This window comes from Chlorocebus sabaeus, chromosome 1 (genome assembly GCF_047675955.1).
Source record: "Chlorocebus sabaeus isolate Y175 chromosome 1, mChlSab1.0.hap1, whole genome shotgun sequence".
In the NCBI taxonomy this organism is placed as follows: Eukaryota; Metazoa; Chordata; class Mammalia; order Primates; family Cercopithecidae; genus Chlorocebus; species Chlorocebus sabaeus.
Window position 1 is genome coordinate 37184028 of NC_132904.1, and position 23746 is coordinate 37207773.

General features: G+C 39.8%; 1 protein-coding gene and 1 long non-coding RNA gene across 3 annotated transcripts in view; one reads left to right on the plus strand and one right to left on the minus strand.

Moving 5' to 3' along the window:
* Positions 1–23746, plus strand: part of BDNF (brain derived neurotrophic factor) — a 50701-nt gene that overhangs the window by 13431 nt on the left and 13524 nt on the right. The gene's annotated exons all lie outside the window — the stretch shown is intronic.
* The window catches only part of LOC140712043 (uncharacterized), an 89917-nt gene continuing 77358 nt past the window's right edge, over positions 11188–23746 (minus strand). Inside the window, exons 2-3 of the long non-coding RNA XR_012093488.1 lie at positions 13495–14059; positions 11188–12345 (exon numbers count right to left, since the gene is read on the minus strand). This is a non-coding gene — a long non-coding RNA (uncharacterized lncRNA). The remainder of the gene's footprint in view (positions 12346–13494; positions 14060–23746) is intronic.

The window sequence follows — 23746 nt, forward strand, 5'->3', positions numbered from 1 at the left end:
AAAAACAACTCTTAGAAAGAGGGAAAAATGAATATATGACTTTTGATGTATTGTTCTTTAGTAACTCAGTTATACTTTTACTTAAACCTGAGAATCTTGCTAAGTGAATGATTAGAAATACTAGGTGGCGGCCGGGTGCGGTGGCTCACGCCTGTAATGCCAGCACTTTGGGAGGCCGAGACGGGCGGATCACGAGGTCAGGAGATCAACACCATCATGGCTAACACGGTGAAACCCCGTCTCTACTAAAAATACAAAAAATTAGCCGGGGGAGGTGGCGGGCACCTGTAGTCCCAGCTGCTCGGGAGGCTGAGGCAGGAGAATGGCATGAACCCGGGAGGCGGAGCTTGCAGTGAGCCGAGATCTGGCCACTGCACTCCAGCCTGGGCGACAGAGCGAGACTCCATCTCAAAAAAAAAAAGAAAAGAAAAAAAAGAAATACTAGGTGGCTGGCAAGATGGCAAATAGGAACAGCTCCCGTCTGCAGCTCCCAGAGAGATCAATGCATAAGGTGGGTGATTTCTGCATTTCCAACTGAGGTACCTGGCTCATCTCATCGGGACTGGTTAGACAGTGGGTGCAGCCCACAGAGGGCGAGCCAAAGCAGAGTAGGGTGTCGCCTCACCCAGGAAGTGCAAGGGGTCAACTCCCTCCCCTAGCCAAGGGGAACCCTGAGGAACTGTGCCATGAGGGACTGTGCTATCTGGCCCAGATACTATGCATTTCCCACAGTCTTCACAACCCGCAGACCAGGAGATTCCCTCAGGTGCCTACACCACCAGGGCCCTGGGTTTCAAGTAAAAAACTGGGCGGCTGTTTGGGCAGATACCGAGTTAGCTGCAGGAGTTTTTTCTCACACTCCAGTGGCACCTGAAATTCCAGTGAGACAGAACCATTCACTCCCCTGGAAAGGGGCTGAAGCCAGGGAGCCAAGTGATCTAGCGCAGCAGATCCCACCCCCATGGAGCACAGCAAGGTAAAATCCGCTGGTTTGAAATTCTCACCGCCAGCACAGCTGTCTGAAGTCAACCTGCAATGCTCCAGCTTGGTCGGGGGAGGGGCATCCGCCATTACTGAGGCTTGAGTAGGCTGTTTTCCTCTCACAATGTAAACAAAGCCGCTGGGAAGTTTGAACTGGGTGGAGCCCACCACAGCTCAGCAGAGCCCCTGTAGCCAGATTACCTCTCTAGATTCTCCCTCTCTGGGCAGGGCATCTGGGAAACAAAGTCAGCAGCCCCAGTCAGGGGCTTATAGATAAAACTCCCAGCTCCCTGAGACAGAGCTGTGGGTGCAGCTTCAGCAGACTTAAATGTTCTTGCCTGTTTGCTCTGAAGAGAGCAGTGGATCTCCCAGCACAGCACTCAAGCTCTGCTAAGGGACAGACTACCTCCTCAAGCAGGTCCCTGACCCCCGAGATTCCTGACTGGGAGACACCTCCCAGCAGGGGTCGACAGACACTTCATACAGGAGAGCTCCAGCTGGCATCTGGTGGGTGCCCCTCTGGGACAGAGCTTCCAGAGGAAGGAACAGGCAGCAGTATTTGCTGTTCTGCAGCCTCTTCTGGTGATACCCAGGCAAACAGGGTCTGGAGTGAACCTCCAGCAAATTCCAGCAGACTGGCAGCAGAGGGGCCTGTTAGAAGGAAAACTAACAAACAGGAATAGCATCAACATCAACAAAAAGATGTCCACACAAAAACTCCATACAAAGGTCACCAACATCAAAGATCAAAAGTGGATAAATCCACAAGGATGAGGAAAATCCAGCACAAAAAGGCTGAAAATTCCAAAAACCAGAATGCCTCTTCTCCTCCAAGGGAGCAGAACTCCTTGCCAGCAAGGGAACAAAACTAGAGAATGAGTTTGATGAATTGACAGAAGTAGGCTTCAGAAGGTGGGTAATAACAAACTCTTCCAGGCTAAAGGAGCATGCTCTAACCCAGTGCAAAGAAGCTAAGAACCTTGAAAAAAGGTTGGAGGAATTGTTAACTAGAATAACTAGTTCAGAGAAGAACATAAATGATAGAGCTGAAAAACACAGTACGAGAACTTGGTGAAGCATACACAAGCTTCAATAACCGAATCAATCAAGCAGACGAAAGGATATCAGAGATTGAAGATCAACTTAATGAAATAAAGCATGAAGAAAAGATTAGAGAAAAAAGAATGAAAAGGAATGAACAAGGCTCCAAGAAATGTGGGACTATGTGAAAAGACCAAAGCTACATTTGATTGGTGTACCTGAAAGTGATGGGGAGAATGGAACCAAGTTGGAAAACACTCCTCAGGATATTATCCAGGAGAACTTCCCCAACCTAGCAAGATAAGCCAACATTCAAACACCACAAAGATACCCCTTGAGAACAGCAACCCCAAGACCTGTAATTGTCATATTCACCAAGGTTGAAATGCAGGAAAAAATGTTAAGGGCAGCGAGAGAGAAAGGTCGGATTACCCACAAAGGGAAGCCCATCAGACTAAGAGTGGATCTCTCAGCAGAAATCCTACAAGCCTACAAGCCAGAAGAGAGTGGGGGCCAATATTCAACATTCTTAAAGAAAAGAATTTTTAATCCAGAATTTCATATCCAGCCAAACTAAACTTCAGAAGTAAAGGAGAAATAAAATCCTTTACAGACTAGAAAATGCTGATTTTGTCACCACCAGGCCTGCCTTACAGGAGCTCCTGAAGGAAGCACTAAATATGGAAAGGAAAACCAGTACCAGCCACTGCAGAAACATACCAAATTGTAAAGACCATGGACACTATGAAGAAACTGCATCAACTAAGAGGCAAAATAACCAGCTAGCATCATAATGACAGGATCAAATTCACACATAACAATATTAACCTTAAATATAAATGGGCTAAATGCCACAATTAAAAGACACAGACTGGCAAATTGGATAAAGAGTCAAGACCCATCAGTGTGCTGTATTCAGGAGACCCATGTCACATTCAAAGACACACATAGGCTGAAAACAAAGGGACGGAGGAATATTTACCAAGCAAATGGAAAGCAAAAAAAAAAAAAAAAAAAAAAAAAAAAAAAAAAAAAAAAAAAAAAAAAAGCAGGGGTTGCAATCCTAGTCTCTGATAAAACAGACTTTAAAACCACAAAGATCAAAAAACACAAAAAGGCATTACATAATGGTAAAGGGATCAATGCAACAAGAAGAGCTAACTATCCTAAATATATATGCACCCAATATAGGAGCACCCAGATTCATAAAGCAAGTTCTTAGAGACTCACAAAGAGACCTAGACTCCCACACAATAATAGTAGGAGACTTTAACACCCCAACGTCAATATTAGATCAACAAGACAGAAAATTAATGAGGATATTCAGGACTAGCTCTGGACCAAGTGGACCTAATAGACATCTATAGAACTCTCCACGCCATATCAACAGAATATACATTCTTCTCAGCACCACTTCACACTTATTCTAAAATTGACCACATAATTGGAAGTAAAATACTCCTCATCAAATGCAAAAGAATGGAAATAACAACAATCTCTCAGACCAAAGTGCAATCAAATTAGAACACGGGATTAAGAAACTAACTCAAAACCATACAACTACAGTGGAAACTGAACAACCTGCCCCTGAATGACTACTGGATAAATAACGAAATTAAGGCAGAAATAAATATGTTATTTGAAACCAATTAGAATAAAGATACAACATACCAGAATCTCTGGGACACAGCTAAAGCAGTGTTTAGAGGAAATTTATAGCACTAAATGCCCACAAGAGAAAGCAGGAAAGAGCTAAAATCGTCACCCTAACATCACAATTAAAAGAACTAGAGAAGCAAAAGCAAATACTTCAAAAGCTAGCAGAAGACAAGAAATAACTAAGATCAGAGCAGAACTGAAGGAGATGAGACACAAAAAACCCTTCAAAAAAATCAATGAATCCAGGAGCTGGTTTTTTGAAAAGATTAACAAAATAGACCGCTAGCCAGACTAATAAGAAAAGAAAGAAGAATCAAATAGATGCAATAAAAAATGATAAAGAGGATATCACCACTGATCCCACAAAAATATAATCTACCATCAGAGAACACTATAAACACCTCTTTGCAAATAAACTAGAAAGTCTAGAAGAAATGGATAAATTCCTGGACACATACACACTCCCAAGACCAAACCAGGAAGAAGTTGAATCTCTGAGTAGACCAATAACAGGCTCTGAAATTGAGGCAGTAATTAACAGCCTACCAACCAAAAAAAGCCTAGGACCAGATGGATTCACAGCCAAATTCTACCAGAGTTACAAAGAGGAGCTAGTACCATTCCTTCTGAAACTATTCCTATCAATAGAAAAAGAAGGAATCCTCCCTAACTCATTTTATGAGGCCAAAATCATCCTGATACCAAAACCTATCAGAGACACAACAAAAAAAGAAAATTTCAGGCCAATATCCCTGATGAACATTGATGCAAAAATCCTCAGTAAAATAATGCTAAACCAAATCCAGCAGCACATCAAAAAGCTTATTCACCATGATAAGTCGGCTTCATCCTTGGGATGCAAGGCTGGTTCAACATATGCAAATCAATAAACATAATCTATTTCATAAAGAGAGGCAATGACAAAAACCACATGATTATTTCAATAGATGCAGAAAAGGCCTTTGATAAAATTCAACACCCTTCATGCGAAAAACTCTCAATAAACTAGGTATTGATGGAACATATCTCAAAATAATAAGAGCTATTTATGACAAACCCACAGCCAATATCATACTGAATGGGCAAAAACTGGAAGCATTACTTTGAAAACAGGCACAAGACAAGGATGCCCTCTCTTACCACTCCCATTCAACATAGTATTGGAGGTTCTGGTCAGGGCAATCAGGCAAAAGAAAGAAACAAAGTGTATTCAAATAGGGAGAGAGGAAGTCAAATTGTATCTGTTTTCAGATGACATGATTGTATATTTAGAAAACCCCATCATCTCAGACCAAAATCTCCTTAAGCTAATAAGCAACTTCAGCAAAGTCTCAGGATACAAAACCAATGTGCAAAAATCACAAGCATTCCGATACACCAGTAATGACAAACAGAGAGCCAAGTCATGAGTGAACTCCCATTCACAATTGCTACAAAGAGAATAAAATGCCTAGGAATACAACTTACAAGGGATGTGAAGGACCTCTTCAAGGAGAACTACAAACCACTGCTCAAGGAAATAAGAGAGGACACAAACAAATGGAAGAACATTCTATTCTTATGGATAGGAAGAATCAGTATTGTGAAAATGGCCATACTGCCCAAAGTAATTTACAGATCCAGTGCTATCCCCATCAAGCTACCAATGACTTTCTTCGTAGATTTAGAAAAAAACTACTTTAAATTTCATATGGAACCATAAAAGAGCCCATATGGCCAAGACAATCCTAAGCAAAAAGAACAAAGCTGGAGGCATCACGATACCTGACTTCAAGCTATACTACAAGTCTAAAATAACCAAAACAGCACAGTACTGGTACAAAAACAGATACATAGACTAATGGCACAGAACAGAGGCCTCAGAAATAACACCACACATCTACAACCATCTGATCTTTCACAAACATGACAAAAACAAGCAATGTGGAAAGGATTACCTATTTAATAAATGATGTTGGGAAAACTGGCTAGCCATATGCAGAAAACTGAAACTGATCCCCTTCCTTACACTTTATACAAAAATTAATTCAAGATGGATTAAAGACTTAAACGTAAAACCTAAAACCATAAAAACCCTAGAAGAAAACCTAGGCCATACCATTCAGGACATAGGCATGGCAAAGACTTCATGACTAAAACACCAAAAGCAATGGCAACAAAAGCCAAAATTGACAAATGGGATCTAATTAAACTAAAGAACTTCTGCACAGAAAAAGAAACTAACATCAGAGTGAACAGGCAACCTACAGAATGGGTGAAATTTTTGCAATCTACCAAACTGACAAAGGGCTAATATCTAGAATCTACAAGGAACTTAAACAAATTTACAAGAAAAAAAAAAAAAAACATCAAAAAGTGGACAAAGGATATGAACAGATGCTTCTCAAAAGAAGACATTTATGCTGCCAATACACATACGAAAAACAGCTCATCATCACTGGCCATTAGAGAAAGGCTAATCAAAACCACAATGAGATACGATCTAATGCCATTTAGAATGGCGATCATTAAAAAGTCAGGAAACAACAGCTGCTGGAGAGGATGTAGAGAAATAGGCACACTTTTACACTGTTGGTGGAAGTGTAAATTAGTTCAACCATTGTGGAAGACACTGGCGATTCCTCAAGGATCTAGAACCAGAAATATCATTTGACCCAGCAATCCCATTACTGGGTATATACCCAAAGGATTATAAATCATGCTACTCTAAAGACACATGCACACGTATGTTCATTGCGGCACTATTCACAATAGCAAAGACTTGGAACCAACCCAAATGCCCATCAATGATAGACTGGATAAAGAAAATGTGGCACATATACACCATGGAATACTATGCAGCCATAAAAAAGGATGAGTTCGTGTCCTTTGCAGGGACATGGATGAAGCTGGAAACCATCATTCTTGGCAAACTAACTCAGGAACAGAAAACCAAACACCACATGTTCTCACTCATAAGTGGGAGTTGAACAATGAGAAGACATGGACACAGGGAGGGGAACATCACACACTGAGTGGGGCCTGTCAGGGGGTAGGAGGGTAGGGGAGGGAGGGATAGCATTAGGAGAAATACCTAATGTAGATGATAAGTTGATGAGTGCAGCAAACCACCATGGCACGTGTATACCTATGTAACAAACCTGCACATTCTGCACATGTATCCCAGAACTTAAAAGTATAATAATAATAATAATAATAATAGAAATACTAATAAAATAGAACATAGCATACAGCAGTGATTCTCAAACACACTAACCATCAGAATTACCCTTGAATCTTTAAAATATATATACATATAAGATCTTAGTCTCCAAGATTTGTAAGTTTGGTATTGGGTCCCTGGGCCTATGTCAGGTTTAGAAACTTCTACAGGTGGTTTGGATGTATAGGAAAATTTAAGAATTGCTGAACTAAAATCAAATAAACTGAATATTCTGTGATTTAGAGAGACTTATTGTTTGTTTCACTATCCAAGTACTTGCATTAGAGCATGGCTAGAAGGGATTTGCAGTCTTGTAAATAATCAGAAATTTAGACACTTTGAGATGGGAGAACTGCTGAAGATGACTTGAAAGAAATTTTCTAATTAGAAACTTCCAGGTAAGAGCAAAGGTCTGGAACAATATTCCTGAGCTAGAGGAGGAGGATTGAGTTTGACTCCGGCCTAACACTTACTAGGTCTGTGACCTTGGGCAAGTAATTTAAATTCTCTGTATCTCAGCCTCTCAACAGGGTATTGGTAGGGATTAAATGTGTTAGTGCCTGTGAAGTGCTTAGAGCAGTGCTTGGCATAGTAAATGCTTAATGAATTTCAGCCACTGTTTTTATTAGTAGTACTTTCCAGCTCCCCCAAAAAGATACTTTTTTTTAGACTTGTACTAAAACAATAAAAAGTTTGATCAGCATGCTTCATACCTAAATATGCTTCACTTTATAGCAAAGTTTACAAGACTAAAACTGTTCTGTTGTAATTCTCTGAGTCTCATTTGTTTATTCATGACTTTTTCTGCTCTTATTCATCTTAATTCTGCTCATTCTTCAAGACCCAGCTGGAATTCTGTTTCTAGAAAGACTCTTGCCCATAATAATAAACCTGCCCCATCTGAGTTCCTAGGTGGTCTGTAACTCACAATTTGGTAATTAATTGTATACGCAGTTCTATAACAAATCATTATTGTGTGTCTTTGCTGTATCAGATTCTAGGCTGGAAGTTGTGGATATGATGTTTTTGTCTAGAAAAGTGTTCTAGACTGTCCTACTCAGGACAGTCTATTGACTTGAAAGACACATTTCCTAAATAGAAACTTCATGAGGCAGCCCCAGCCTGTACCTGTGTTCCTTGAGCTGATGATTAAGTTTGATTTAAGGCTCACCACTTACTAGCTCTGTGATGTCTGGCAAGTTACTTGAATTCTCTGTGCGTAGGTACAACAATGTTGAGGGAAATCCCTTTCCCCCATCCTTGTGTTTCCACAAGGGAACTTGCTTCCTAATAAGTAATACTTTCAGGGGAATAGTCTAGGCCCTTCTCTTATCTCCATTACTTGTTCTTCCCATGAAAAGAGGAGAGGTTAATCTGATTGATGAAATCCTTAATCTTTCGTTTTCTGGACTGTAGAGGCTGTGAACCAAAGCAATGGACCACTTGCACTGAAATTGAGGCTGACCCTGTATTTTGATTCTTATTTGGCAGCTTGTTTCTATTCTGTTCCCAATTCAAAATCCCAAGGGGAGAAGGAAGATAGTTGATTACCACAAGTATGTAATGGTGGTAGGAAGTTGAATAAATGGTAATTTTTTTAAAGTTGCATGAGATATAGTCCTTATCCCAGAGAAGCTAAGTTTGCCTTTTTTCCTCTCATGTATTTTAGTATTATCTCTACAATTAGATTGTAAACCCTTTGAAAGCAAGAATATTTCTACATTTTCTTACTCCTGATAGCACACAGTAGACTGCTGGGCACATAGATAGTAGGTGGCTCTGTAGGTACTTGCTAAATGATTCAACATGTTTTTCCCTCACGGAAAAGAAAGATTTCAGTATTGTTCTTATCAGCTAGGAAGGCACTCTGCATAGGAAATCAGTTCTAGGTAGGTATCCATAAATGGGTTATGATTTCCAACTTACTTGCCCCAGAGGCTCACTAATGTTGAACTCTTCATGGGAACTTTGTCTTGCTTCATGAGCTATACATGCTAAGGGGTTAGCAGATCATATAATCTTTTGATCTACAAAATATGATTTTTATTGAACAAAAACTTGGGCCAAAGGCTCTTCTCCTCTGCCACTTTCCTCCCTCTTTTCATTCTCTTTTTTTGGGAATGTGCTTTGTGCATGTTAGTTACAGCATGTACCACGTTGCACTGTATTGTTGGTTTTGGGATCTAACCCACCTTTAACACTGCAGTCCCCAAGGGCAGAAATTCAGTTTTATTTATGTTGATGTCCTCAGTGCCTGTCCTCGGAGAATGTCTATTATATGAACAAATAGTGCAAAAGTAAATTTTAGGAGAAGACTACATCACACTCATCTAAACTACAAGTTTGACAAGTTGACATCCAAAAGAAAGGCTCTCCTAAATAACCTCGTCACAGAAATTTGGGTGACCTTTGTAGCTCTGGAGGAAGCAGAGGCAAAAATGAAACCTAAAAATTATTTGTGGGTTTAAAAATTTTTTTTCTCATGGAGTAAAGAAGGTCTACAGCTGAGTTCTTTTCATATGAGGGAATGATAGAAACAGCTGGTTCTGACTTTCAGCTTCAACTGACCAACCAGAGCTCTGCTGGTGAAACAGGAACTTGTATTTCTGCCCCTGACATGCACCTTGAAGGTGTCAGCTCATTGTCCCTGTGTTCACATAAATAGTTTTTAAAGAATTGTTTTTGATCTTGTGAGCCTCTAACTAAATGATTAACCATGCAAAGTTGGCCATTTGGGGTAATACTGAAGCACTTCTCTTGAGGGCTATTGACAGATGGCAATGTGTCCACCTCCTTGGGTCTCTGGTTTTCTTGTCATACTTGAAAATCAGTGACAATTTAAACGTGGGGTAATCACTTAGCAAATCCACTGAGATACCAAGTTAATTATTCCCACTTTGCATGAAGCAACCTTGAAAATATTTTCCTAAAGCAAAGTACATCCAAACTTCCTTCCTAATAGTACATCCTTTTTAATAACCTTTGGTGAATGTATAAATGAATAATTCACAAAAATATAACTATCTTTAATTCTTACTTAGAGGCAGTTTAAGGCTCTTGTGTAAGAGAAGGCCCTGGCTTGAGATAACATAGGATAGTAAGCCTCTTAAGAGAAATTTCTATACGGAAACATGGTCTGCTATGAAGCTAGAAGTGAGAAGACATTATATTTGGCCCAGAGTGGCTTCAGAGTTTCTCACCATGGGGCCCGAAGTCAAGATCCCTTGTTTCATTAACAGGAGGTCCAGGAGTGCATGACACCATCAGACTACTGAGACCCAGCTGGAACTAGGCACCTTTCACAGGGACCTTGCCTAATCAAAATAGTTCTTATTTTTTCTGAGTTCCAAGTAACTAGTTTCTTAACTAGCATTGCCAGTGGGAGTGTCTGTATAGCATTGCCAAGTGGGAGTACTTTCAATGAACTTCCTCATGAGGTTATTTCTAGCCTACTGGGATGTTTCATTTTAGGAGGGTGAGGAAAGGAACTCTTGAATTTGTGTGCTTACTTTAATGTTGTGGTACAGCTTTGACCATCTGTTTAATGGGAGATCTGTTTTCCAGATGACAATACATGTGGAAAGGAGAAGTTTTTTGAGTGTGTGTGTGTGTGTGTGTGTTTTTTTACCCTCTTTAAAGAGTGGTTTTTCATTTAATCTCTACATTTGGGGTAAAAGGTCCTCTAGGGAGCCTTTTCAAAAGTATTTGAAGTTTGCATCTGATTTCAGAGGTGAGTTGGAGGCCTATCTGTGTATGACAGACACATGTCTCCAACAACTATATGTTATAAGGACTAAGAGCCATCCTTTTGGGTTCATCTTTCAACACTGATCTCACATTTGTGTTCATATCAGTATCTTTACAGTAAGCTCCCAGTTACATCTCCCTAATTTCCCTTAGTAGGCTTTACAGAATTTGCAGTGTATTCAATGGCAGATGACCACATGTGGAGTCATTTAACCACATCTTCCACTGCAAGTCCTGCTCTTGATGTCTGTTTATGTTTAGATTCCATCTTTTGGAAGATTTTATTCCTCTGCAATATCTCAGTATCTCAGATGCTTTTGTGGCTGGGTTCTTTTCCCCTCCTGTGTTTGGCCATGGCCACCCCCTCAGGGTTGTGTTATGTTTCACAGCTGCTGTTTGTGGGGTTGACCTTTACAGTGTACAAAGCTCTTTCCCATATGTTGACAATCCCTGGTGTGATGCTGTGAGTTAGGCAGGGTGGGTGAGTATATGTGTCCTCATCATATCATAGTGGTGAGGCAACAGGGTTTTTAAATTTGTTCACCCATGAATTTGTTTAATTTGTTGGTAAAAAATGGTCATGTATCAGCTGTTTCACAGGGTCAACTTAATAGAAAGCGGGAGTTAGGCAGAACCAGAACTCAGGACTTCAGCCCCGGGTCCCAGGGACTATTCTCTATACCCAATTGTCCCACCTTGAATCAATTTCTTCTAGGGAAATATCTCCCAAACTGAGATGGCACCCACAGGACTTCTTAATTGTAGTCACTACCAGGAAAAACTAGCAAACGAACTGGTGTAAATCTCTGTTTTTGGTGATTGGTGGAGATTTGGCGGTTCGGTGGAGATTGCCTTGTGTCAAAAGTAAAGCCACTAGATTAAATGTTTGGTTAAAAAAATGGTTATTTTTAATTTAATTATTTGACAGTTAATTTACATTATTCAAAAATCAAAATAAAATTTCAAAGAAGTTTACACTGAAAAGTCTTGCCTCACTTATACGTTGCTCACCCCAGTATCCCCCAATACATACCATCTATAAGATGATCATTTGTATTAGTTTCTTGTGAATCCTTGATAGTGTGTTTTATATAGATACAGGTAAAAATGAATATGTACCATTATTCCCACACCCCCCCACACACACTTTTATTTTTTTTGGGACAGAGTCTCGCTCTGTTGCCCAGGCTGGAGTGCAGTGGCATGATCTCGGCTCACCGCAAGCTCTGCCATTTTCCCCCATTTTTAAAACAAAAAGTAGTAGCCATATATACACTATTTTACACCTTGTTTTATCACTTACTAATATATTCCAGAGAGCTTTCCATCATTTTGTACATATGCAACTATATCTGTCAGTTTATTCCCAGAAGTGGAATTGCTGGGCCAGCAGGAAAAATCATGTATAATTTTGATAGATATTGCCTAATTGTCCTGCAAAAGGCTTGAATTGTTTGTACTCCCACCATTAGTGTATGAAAAGATGTGTTTCTCCATAGCCTCATCAAACAGAGTGTGTGAGATGAGATGAGAAATAGGAGGTGAGAAGTTATTTACCTCATCGGTAGTTTGCAGTGGGAACACTGCACAGTTCCAAGAGCTGGTGCAGGTATCAGATTAGTTCCAGGGGAAACAGTGCCTCACCATGGTCATGGGCTTGCACCAGCTCTAGTGACACGCACAGAATGGACCCATGTTGCCACTTGCAGAATTTCCTGTAGCAGAAAATTGAATATGCATTCATTATTCACATAACTAGCCATGCTGGATCTAAAGAGCACAACAGTGTTTTTAGAACCAAAAAGAAAATTGTCTCACCACAACACACTGTGTATGAGGCTTTCAATGCTCTTTTCTCAGCTATTAACATTATTTTCGGCCGGGCGCAGTGGCTCACGCCTGTAATCCCAGCACTTTGGGAGGCCGAGGCGGGCGGATCACAAGGTCAGGAGATCGAGACCATCCTGGCTAACACGGTGAAACCCCATCTCTACTAAAAATACAAAAAATTAGCTGGGCATGGTGGTGGGCACCTGTAGTCCCAGCTACTCAGGAGGCTGAGGGAGGAGAATGGCGTGAACCTGGGAGGCAGAGCTGGCAGTGAGCCAAGATCGGGCCACTGCACTCCAGCCTGGGCAACAGAGCGAGACTCCATCTCAGGAAAAAACAAAACAAAACAAAACATTATTTTCAGGACTGAGTTCAAGAGATGTATCCCAAATCACAGGGATGTCTTGCGAAGCTTGGAACTTTCATACTCAAGGGATGCTTTTTTGAGGAATGATTTTACACTTACCCAACATTTGCAATTAATCAGTACTTTATAAGATAAATTTAAACTGCCCAAGTACAATATAAACATTGAACTATGATGCAGTATTGCTAGACTTCTTCCTTAAAGTTGCCAAGTGGTTTCCTGCATTAGGCAAATAGGGGATCATATTAAAACACCATGATTTACGGCCTAGATAACATATCCGCATTTTGAGAAGCCTATATTTCAGGTCATCCTCACATAACTCCTTACCATTCTCATTGGAAAGTTTGATTCTCAGTCTTATTTTTCTCTGAGGACAGAAAAAAAAATCCCCTTCAGTTCCACTGCATAGAAAAGTGTGGTAAATGGAGCCGGGCACAGTGGTTATTCAATTTAAATGGACAATCTTTTCTTGTGGAATTTTGATAGGGCCACTTTACAGGGGAAAGTCACTCCTCTTACCCTTTATAGAACAGTTGCACCTGGACAGTTGCATTGATGACTGTATCAGGCCTATACAAGAGGTCATTCCTGGGCATAAGAATGGACTGCCAAAATCTAACTGACACATCATTTACAAATACACATTTTCTTTTGTTAATAATACCTGTGAAGGCTTTCATAACAGGCATTTCCAGTTTTGTTCTCAGGCTCCTTGCAGCTGCTCCTCTAAAAGTCTGCTGTCTACCAAGAGCTGACAATGGCTAGAAGCAAAGTTGTTCTGTCTTTTGTGCCATCATCATCTAACTTGCCACACATATTTGGGATGTCAGCCCAGGTATAGGTTTTGTATTAACTCAGTATGGCTTGTGGGACTGGTTGCCTTTGTTATTCATGCCAAGGGCCTCTGGACATCAGTTTGGTGTGAGAGAACCCAGTCCATGATCCTCCTTCCTTTGGCTGTTTTGACTTGATGGCTCTTGTTGGCACAGTCTGTGAGTGTCTGATGCTCTATCCACACCGGACCATCTGTTCTGCTGTCTCTGTCGTCTGAAGTAGTTGTCTGAACTATTCCTTGATAATAAATTTGAGATTATCTTGTTCTACCATTCTTTTCAAGTCACATCTCAGCCCCTCAGGCACATTCCCAAAGAACACGACAAATGGGTGGATCACAAGTCACGTAGCATAGGGTGTTAGACCACCAGGCTTTGAAGGGATTCTGTTGGGCACTAAAAAGAAAGATTTTATGTCACCACAATGTTTTTAAAGGCATGTTGACACTTAGGTCTTAATTGAAAGCATTCTTACTCAAGTAGAGTTGACAGAAGAGTATTTGGTAGTCGCGGTTGCTGGTCTGAAAAGCATGTGGTTCTGTTTCAATGCCCAGTGAGATCTTCTCAGGGGAAAATGTTCTGACATCTCAAACAAATGACCCTCATGCATAGTTTTGACAGGATGCCCTATTAAGTATGCATGTATGGTTGGTACCTTGTGGTAATAATTCAATACTGGGAACAGAGGAGCAACAAAGAAACATTAGGATTATATTTAACCTCTGTGGAATTAGTGTGTAAACAAACTGCTTATCAGAAATGCTCATAGGGGGCTTTATTTAAATAAATAAAAAACTGGCATACAGAGTCTGAAGGATATCTCTGCCAAGTAGACCTCCCTCACAAATAAGACACCACATCCATGTCTGACCCCATATGGAAAGAGGCATAGCAAGCCAGCACTGGTTCATATTCCCTCTCCACCACATGATGGGTATGTGATCTTAGGGAATCCACCGAAACTCTCTGGGCCTCAGTTTCCTCAGCTATAAGTGGTGGATAATCAAATTATCTACCTCACCATTAATAAATGTTAGCTATTTTTTTTTATCAAAGTTAATACAAAGAGAAAGATTTTACTTATTTTTTCCAGCTGCCCCGAGCATCTTCCAAAATCTTATCACCAGCAAATATTGTATTTATTATAGCAACTATGTAAAAATGGAGTCCCTGTCCCATGCTCAGATGAAATATGTTGGTATTTGAGTTCGCATGTCTTCTATAGGAACCAGTGTTTAGTGAAAATGGGTGGAGACAAACAGATGTTTTCACAGTCCTGTTGTTCACAGTACCGCCAAATTGAACGTTTCCATATAGGTGCATTCTAATGGCTTAAATGATGCAGATATTTTCTGGCCAGCCATATGGATCTTTTGTCATCTAAGATGTTAATATTTTCCTTATATTTTATAGTGATTCTGGAGTACAGCCAGTTTCTTGAATAGGGTCCACATGGCTCATTATGCACAGGGCCTGGAAACTGCCTTACTCATGCTGTTGAGATGAACAGTGACACTTCAGAAGAGCTGGGAGCTGGGGTAGAGCAGTGGCTAGAAGAACATATTCAATTATATTTCCTCCTGCATTAAGCTACAAGTAATGAGCACTTTCCTGTGCTTTACAGTAAGTAATTAAAAGAAATTATAGAGTGGGATGCAAAAATAACCTGAAAGACAACTGGATGTGTGGAGCCACCAGTATTCTCCATGTGTGTACAAGGTTAATCCTTCTTACTACTCAGAATGCTGAGTTTCTACAGAAAGGGTTGCAGGTCCACACACGTTTTGGTGTCTCTACCCACACCCTTCTGTATGGCATGACTGTGCATCCCAGAAGAAGGGCTGTGCTGTGTACCTCCGCGTTTCAGTGGAATTTAACAAACTGATCCCTGAAAATGGTTTCATAAAAGGTGAGTAACAGAGAGCTATTAACCTTCTCTTGCTAATTTTATCTTTCCCCCAAGATTTCTTGATAATAGTTTGAAAAAGAGTGTTATTTTTTGGTCTCTAGAGGCAACTTACCTTTCCAGTTTCTTCCACCACCTGTTTTCACCTCTCGTTTTTCTAAATTTAATGTTTTATGTATTTCAGAGGATAGGATCTAATCTAGTGCAGTCCCTTCAGCAGGTGAGAATTATTCATCTCATTTTCATTTTAGCCTTTCTGAATTAATGACATTGAAGCCCAGCAGTTTGGTCCTAAGATGGGTTTAATTATGTAGAGATACTCTTTCTACAATGGAAATTGCTCAGATAACTAATTAACCACAGGAATACACTGACTATGGAAAATTTCAGGAGCACCATCTGTGGAAAAACTGGGAAGGGCATGCCGTCACCACAGCTCTGGGGTCTATTAAAAGCGTGGTTATGCAGCTCTGGTGTCTAGTGGGGTGTTGGCTCTCAACTGTCAGAATTCCCATAGCATTTCATGGCAGAAAGTCAAGATGTCCAGCAATACTCTGAAAGTAACCTGTTGATTAAAGTTGTCAGTTCTGAAGAAAGAGACTGAAATAAGACAGATGGGTCTTAACTTTTTTTCTCTCTCTCTCTTTTGTAAAAAAGTGTGGTTGTTCTGGCATGCTCCCAATCCCCACATAATGCCAACGTCTTTTCTTAAAGGGGGATTCCCTTTATCCTTGGATCTGAGAGTTAGTGCATGTTCTCCATTTAGGGACAATGAATGCAGTTGCATCACCCTTGCTTTTTTTTCTTTTTTTTCTTTTCTTTTCTTTTTTTTTTTGGTACAGAGCATGCTTATTCTTGGATGCAGGGACTTGAAAGACAAAGCCCCACCTGGCTTTCCCAACATCTCCTATAAGTAGGTGTGCCTTGTGTGTAATTTGAAGGAGGCGGTCCCTTAGCTGTGTTTACACTGTACTTTTCAATGTAGGGCTGAAGGTAGAATCAACCATACTTAAGATGCCACCTGGGAAAATAGGGTCCTGCGTCATCTCAGCCCCACCCCTTTGCAAATAGCAGCACTATTAGGGTTCCTAGTGTGAGTCATTTGCGTTTGGACTGGTGAACTTGGTGACTTCTTGGTGTTTGGAAACAAACAACCTTTGCAGTCTTTTGTAAAAAGGCTAAACGGTGGACCAGTCTCCAGTTCTACTTGCAAAGCTGCCCCCATCAAATCCCTCATAATGTTCAACTTAAAAAATGTTACACTTTTCTCTGGAAATCTAACCTTTTTTCCTTCTTTAAAAGCCATTTTAAGTACTTCAGTCTTGAATCAAATGATCCCAAATATTGGATACCAATCTAGAAATTGGGTTCCTCCTGGGAACTTTATTGAAGAAGAGAGATTTTGGTTGGAGAGGGGGTTTCGATGCTTGAAACTTATATTTACTATTTTAAGATTTCATTGTTGTTGCTGCTGCTGCTGCTGTTTTATTTTGTGAGTATTGTTTGTTTAAATTTCATGGTATTTAAAGAGAGAGCTGGATCTGTTGGTTTCAGGACAAATCTAGAAATAAGAAATCTGCCTTGAGTGAGTGAGTTGGTTCTCTCTGTTGCTATTTCACCATATAGGACTAAAGGAACTCACAAGGACCAGAGACATCTGGCTAAAAGCAATAGTAGTGTGACTGGACATCTACTACCTGCCATAGTTGGTCATATCATTTCCAGTATGATTCTGATTGAGTGAATGATACTAGGCTATGTTCAGGGATCAGGGAGGCTAATTATGCTTATATTGCCTTGTAGCATTTTGGTAAGAATTAATGATTGTGTAGATGTCCAGATTTAGGTCAGCAATACTCTAAAAGTTCTCATTGAACTAATCATGTTTATAAGTAGCCTGTACTTATCATAACAACAATAGTGGAAAAGCTAGTTGACATAAAAGGAGCCCAGATTTTACTTAAGTAAAATTACAAAAGCAAAGATATTTTCCCACATAAACATCCCCATAAAACAAGTTGAACTGATGAGGAAAGATGACAGGTAACTGTATGACACGCTAAGAAAGTATCATAATACTTAAGTTAACTTTAACCTTTTATTTCCCTATCCTAAGCAGCCTCTTTTCTCTTTATCATTTAGTCTAGTGCTTCTCAACTTTGATAAGTAAAAAAGTTATTGCACTAAATAAATCTTATTGAAATGCAGGATCTGATTGAGTGGGTGGGGTAGGTGGAATGAGGGTAGGGAAGTTGAGATTCTGCATTTCTTAGAAGCTTCTACTTTATGTTAAAATGGCTAATCCATCTCAACATTGAGAAGCAAGGTTTCACTTAATTTCAGCCTATGTAAGTTTATCCCATATGTACATTTCCTAAAACTCTAATCTCAGGCCCCATGAGTTTCTCCTTTAGTTAAAATATTTTTAGGAATAAATTTGAATTGCATTAATACACAATTTATAAATGTAACACTCAAAAAATTATTTGAACTTTGAGACTTTTAGGTTGCATAAAAACAATTTCATACTTGAAAATTTTCTATAAATTCAAAAGTCTGTATATTTAAATACAATTTAAATACCTGTGTTACAATGACATTTGTTTTTCTATCTCTGTCCGCACCATTTCCAGAGTCATCATCCCTGTACAGGAAACTTTTTCCCACAATTCCACCATAGTTAAATTCATTAAATATGATGCTTACTTGATAATTTCTCCAGGTTCTTTTTTTTTATTATTATACTTTAAGTTCTAGGGTACATGTGTACAATTTGCAGGTTTGTTACATATGTATACATGTGCCATGTTGGTGTGCTGCATCCATTAACTTGTCATTTACATTAGAGATATCTCCTAATGCTATCCCTCCCCCTACCTCCACCCTACAACAGGCCCCGGTGTCTGATGTTCCCCTCCCTGTGTCCAAGTGTTCTTATTGTTCAGTTCCCACCTATGAGTGAGAACATGCGGTGTTTGGTTTTCTGTTCTTGTGATAGTTTGCTGAAAATGATGGTTTCCAGATGCATCCATGTCCCTACAAAGGACACAAACTCATCCTTTTTTATGGCTGCATAGTATTCCATGGTGTATATGTGCCATATTTTCTTAATCCAGTCTGTCATTGATGGACATTGGGGTTGGTTCCAAGTCTTTGCTATTGTGAATAATGCCGCAATAAACATACATGTGCATGTGTCTTTATAGCAGCATGATTTATGATCCTTTGGGTATATACTCAGTAATGGGATGGCTGGGTCAAATGGTATTTCTACTTCTAGATCCTTGAGGAATCGCCACACTGTGTTCCAGAATGGTTGAACTAGTTTACAGTCCCCCCAACAGTGTAAAAGTGTTCCTATTTCTCCATATCCTCTCCAGCAGCTGTTGTTTCCTGACTTTTAAATAATCACCATTCTAACTGGCATGAGATGGTATCTCATTGTGGTTTTGATTTGCATTTCTCTGATGGCCAGTGATGATGAGTTTTTTTTCATGTGTCTGTCGGCTGCATAAATGTCTTCGTTTGAGAAGTGTCTGTTCATATCCTTTGCCCACTTTTTCATGGGGTGGTTTGATTTTTTCTTGTAAATTTTTTTAAGGTCTTTGTAGAATCTGGATATTAGCCCTTTGTCAGATGGGTAGATTGTAAACATTTTCTCCCATTCTTTAGGTTGCCTGCTCACTCTGATGGTAGTTTCTTTTTCTGTGCAGAAGCTCTTTAGTTTAATTAGATCCCATTTGTCAATTTTGGCTTTTATTGCCATTGCTTTTGGTGTTTTAGTCATGAAGTCCTTGCCCATGCCTAAGTCCTGAATGATATTGCTTAAGTTTTCTTCTAGGGTTTTTATGGTTTTAGGACTAACATTTAAGTCTTTATTTCATCTTGAATTAATTTGTGTATAAGGTGTAAGGAAGGGATCCAGTTTCAGCTTTCTACATATGGCTAGCCAGTTTTCCCAGCACCATTTATTAAATAGGGAATCCTTTCCCCATTTCTTGTTTTTGTCAGGTTTGTCAAAGATCAGATGGCTGTAGATGTGTGGTATTATTTCTGAGGGCTCTGTTCTGTTCCATTGGTCTATATCTCTGTTTTGGTACCAGTACCATGCTGTTTTGGTTACTGTAGCCTTGTAGTATAGTTTGAAGTCAGGTAGCGTGATGCCTCCAGCTTTGTTCTTTTGGCTTAGGATTGTCTTGGCAATGCGGGCTCTTTTTTGGTTCCATATGAACTTTAAAGTCGTTTTTTCAAATTCTGTGAAGAAAGTCATTGGTAGCTTGATGGGGATAGTATTGAATCTATAAATTACCTTGGGCAGTATGGCCATTTTCATGATATTGATTCTTTCTATCCATGAGGATGGAATGTTCTTCCATTTGTTTGTGTCCTGTTTTATTTCGCTGAGCAGTGGTTTGTAGCTCTCCTTGAAGAGGTCCTTCACATCCCTTGTAAGTTGGAGTCCTAGGTATTTTATTCTCTTTGAAGCTATTGTGAATGGGAGTTCACTCATGATTTGGCTGTTTGTCTGTTATTGGTGTATGAGAATGCTTGTGATTTTCGCACATTGATTTTGTATCCTGAGACTTAGCTGAAGTTGCTTATCAGCTGAAGGAGATTTTGGGCTGAGACAATGGGGTTTTCTAACTATACACTCATGTCATCTGCAAACAGGGACAATTTGACTTCCTCTTTTCCTAATTGAATACCCTTTATTTCTTTCTCTTCCCTGATTGCCCTAGCCAGAACTTCCAACACTATGTCGAATAGGAGTGTTGAGAGAGGGCATCCCTGTCTTGTGCCAGTTTTCAAAGGGAATGCTACCAGTTTTTGCCCATTCAGTATGATATTGACTGTGGGTTTGTTATAAATACCTCTTATTATTTTCAGAGATGTTCCATCAATACCGAATTTATTGAGAGTTTTTAGCAGGAAGGGCTGTTGAATTTTGTTGAAGGCCTTTTCTGCATCTATTGAGATAATTATGTGGTTTTTGTCTTAGATTCTGTTTATATGCTGGATTACGTTTATTGATTTGCGTATGTTGAACCAGCCTTGCATCCCGGGGATGACGCCAACTTGATCGTGGTGGACAAGCTTTTTGATGTGCTGCTGCATTCAGTTTACCAGTATTTTATTGAGGATTTTTGCATCAGTGTTCATCAGGGATACTGGCCTGAAATTCTCTTTTTTTGTTGTGTCTCTGCCAGGCTTTGGTATCAGGATGATGCTGGCCTCATAAAATGAGTTAGGGAGGATTCCTTCTTTTTCTATTGATAGGAATAGTTTCAGAAGGAATGGTACCAGCTCCTCCCTTGTATCTCTGGTAGAATTAGGCTGTGAATCCATCTGGTCCTGGACTTTTTTTGGTTGGTAGGCTATTAATTATTGCCTCCATTTCAGAGCTTGTTATTGGTCTACTCAGAGATTCAACTTCTTCCTGGTTTGGTCTTGGGAGTGTGTATGTGTCCAGGAATTTATCCATTTCTTCTAGATTTTCTAGTTTATTTGCATAGAGGTGTTTATAGTATTCTCTGATGGTAGTTTGTATTTTTGTGGGATCGGTGGTGATATCTCCTTTGTCATTTTTTATTGCATCTATTTGATTCTTCTCTCTTTTCTTCTTTATTAGACTTGCTAGCAGTCTATCAATTTTGTTGATCTTTTCAAAAAACCACCTCCTGGATTCATTGATTTTTTTGGAGGGTTTTTTGTGTCTCTATCTCCTTCAGTTCTGCTCTGATCTTAGTTATTTCTTGTCTTCTGCTAGCTTTTGAATGTGTTTGCTCTTGCTTCTCTAGTTATTTTAATTGTGATGTTAGGGTGTCGATTTTAGATCTTTCCTGCTTTCTCTTGTGGGCATTTAGTGCTATAAATTTCCCTCTACACACTGCTTTAAATGTGTCCCAGAGATTCTGGTATGTTGTGTCTTTGTTCTGATTGGTTTCAAAGAACATCTTTATTTCTGCTTTCATTTTGTTATTTACCCAGTAGTCATTAAGGAGCAGGTTGCTCAGTTTCCATGTAGTTGAGTGGTTCTGAGTGAGTTTCTTAATACTGAGTTCTAGTTCGATTGCACTGTGGTCTGAGAGACAGTTTGTTATAATTTCTGTCCTTTTATATTTGCTGAGGAGTGCTTTACTTCCAACTATGTCATCAATTTTTGGAATAAGTGCGATGTGGTGCTGAGAAGAATGTATATTCTGTTGATTTGGAGTGGAGAGTTCTGTAGATGTCTATTAGGTCACCTGGGTGCAGAGCTGAGTTCAGTTCCTAGATATCTTTTTTAATTTTCTGTCTCGTTGATCTGTCTAATGTTGACAGTGGGGTGTTAAAGTCTCCCATTATTATTGTGTGGGAGTCTAAGTCTCTTCGTAGGTCTCCAAGGACTTGCTTTATGAATCTGGATGCTGTATTGGGTGCATATATATTTAGGATAGTTAGCTCTTCTTGTTGAATTGATCCCTTTACCATTATGTAATGGCCTTCTTTGTCTCTTTTGATCTTTGTTGGTTTAAAGTCTGTTTTATCAGAGACTAGGATTGCAACCCCTGCTTTTTTGTGTTTTCCATTTGCTTGGTAGATCTTCCTCCATCCCTTTATTTTGAGCCTATGTGTGTCTCTGCACGTGAGATGGGTCTCCTGAATACAGCACACTGATGGGTCTTGACTCTTTATCCAATTTGCCAGTCTGTGTCTTTTAATTGGAACATTTAACCCATTTACATTTAGGGTTAATATTGTTATGTGTCAATTTGATCCTGTCATTATGATGTTAGTTGGTTATTTTGCCTCTTAGTTGATGCAGTTTCTTCCTAGCATTGATGGTCTTTACAATTTGGCATGTTTTTGCAGTGGCTGGTACCAGTTGTTCCTTTCCATGTTTAATGCTTCCTTCAGGAGCTCTTGTAAGGCAGGCCTGGTGGTGACAAAATCTCTCAGCATTTGCTTGTCTGTAAAGGATTTCATTTCTCCTTCACTTCTGAATCTTAGTTTGGCTGGATATGAAATTCTGGGTTGAAAATTCTTTTATTTAAGAATGTCAGCTATTGGCCCCCATTCTCTTCTGACTTGTAGAGTTTCTGCCAAGAGATGCCGTTAGTCTGATGGGCTTCCCTTTGTGGGTAACCTGACCTTTCTCCCTCACTGCCTTTAACATTTTTTCCTTCATTTCAACTTTGCTGAATCTGACAATTATGTGTCTTGGAGTTACTCTTTTCAAGGAGTATCTTTGTGGCATTCTCTGTGTATCCTGAATTTGAATGCTGGCCTGCCTTGCTAGGTTGGGGAAGTTCTCATGGATAATACCCTGAAGAGTGTTTTCCAGCTTGGTTCCATTCTCCTCATCACTTTCAGGTACACCAGTCAGATGTAGATTTGGTCTTTTCATGTAGTCCCATATTTCTTGGAGGCTTTGTTCATTTCTTTTTACTCTTTTTTCTCTAAACTTCTCTTCTTGCTTCATTTCATTCATTTGATCTTCAATCACTGATACCTTTTCTTCCACTTGATTGAATCAGCTACTGAAGCTTGTGCATGCATCACGTAATTCTCGTGCTATGGTTTTCAGTTCCATCAGGTCATTTAAGGTCGTCTCTATGCTGTTTATTCTAGCTAGCCATTTGTCTAATGTTTTTTCAAGGTTTTTAGCTTCTTTGCAATGGGTTCGAACATTCTCCTTTAGCTTGGAGGAGTTTGTTATTAGCGATCATCTGAAGCCTTCTTCTCTCAACTTGTGAAAATCATTCTCCATCCAGCTTTGTTCCATTGCTGGTGAGGAGCTGCATTCCTTTGGAGGAGAAGAGGCACTCTGATTTTTAGAATTTTCAGCTTTTCTGCTCTGGTTTCTCCCCATCTTTGTGGTTTTATCTACCTTTGGTCTTTGATGATGGTGACGTACAGATGGGGTTTTGATGTGGATGTCCTTTGTGTTTGTTAGTTTTCCTTCTAACAGTCAGGACCCTCCACTGCTGGTCTGTTGGAGTTTGCTTGAGGTCCACTCCAGACCCTGTCTGCCTGGGTATCACCAGCAGAGGCTGCAGAACAGCAAATATTGTAGAACGGCAAATGTTGCTTCCTGATCCTTCCTCTGGAAGCTTCATCTCAGAGGGGCACCAGGCCGTATGAGGTGTCAGTTGGCCTCTACTGGGAGTTGCCTCCCAGTTAGGCTACTCGGGGGT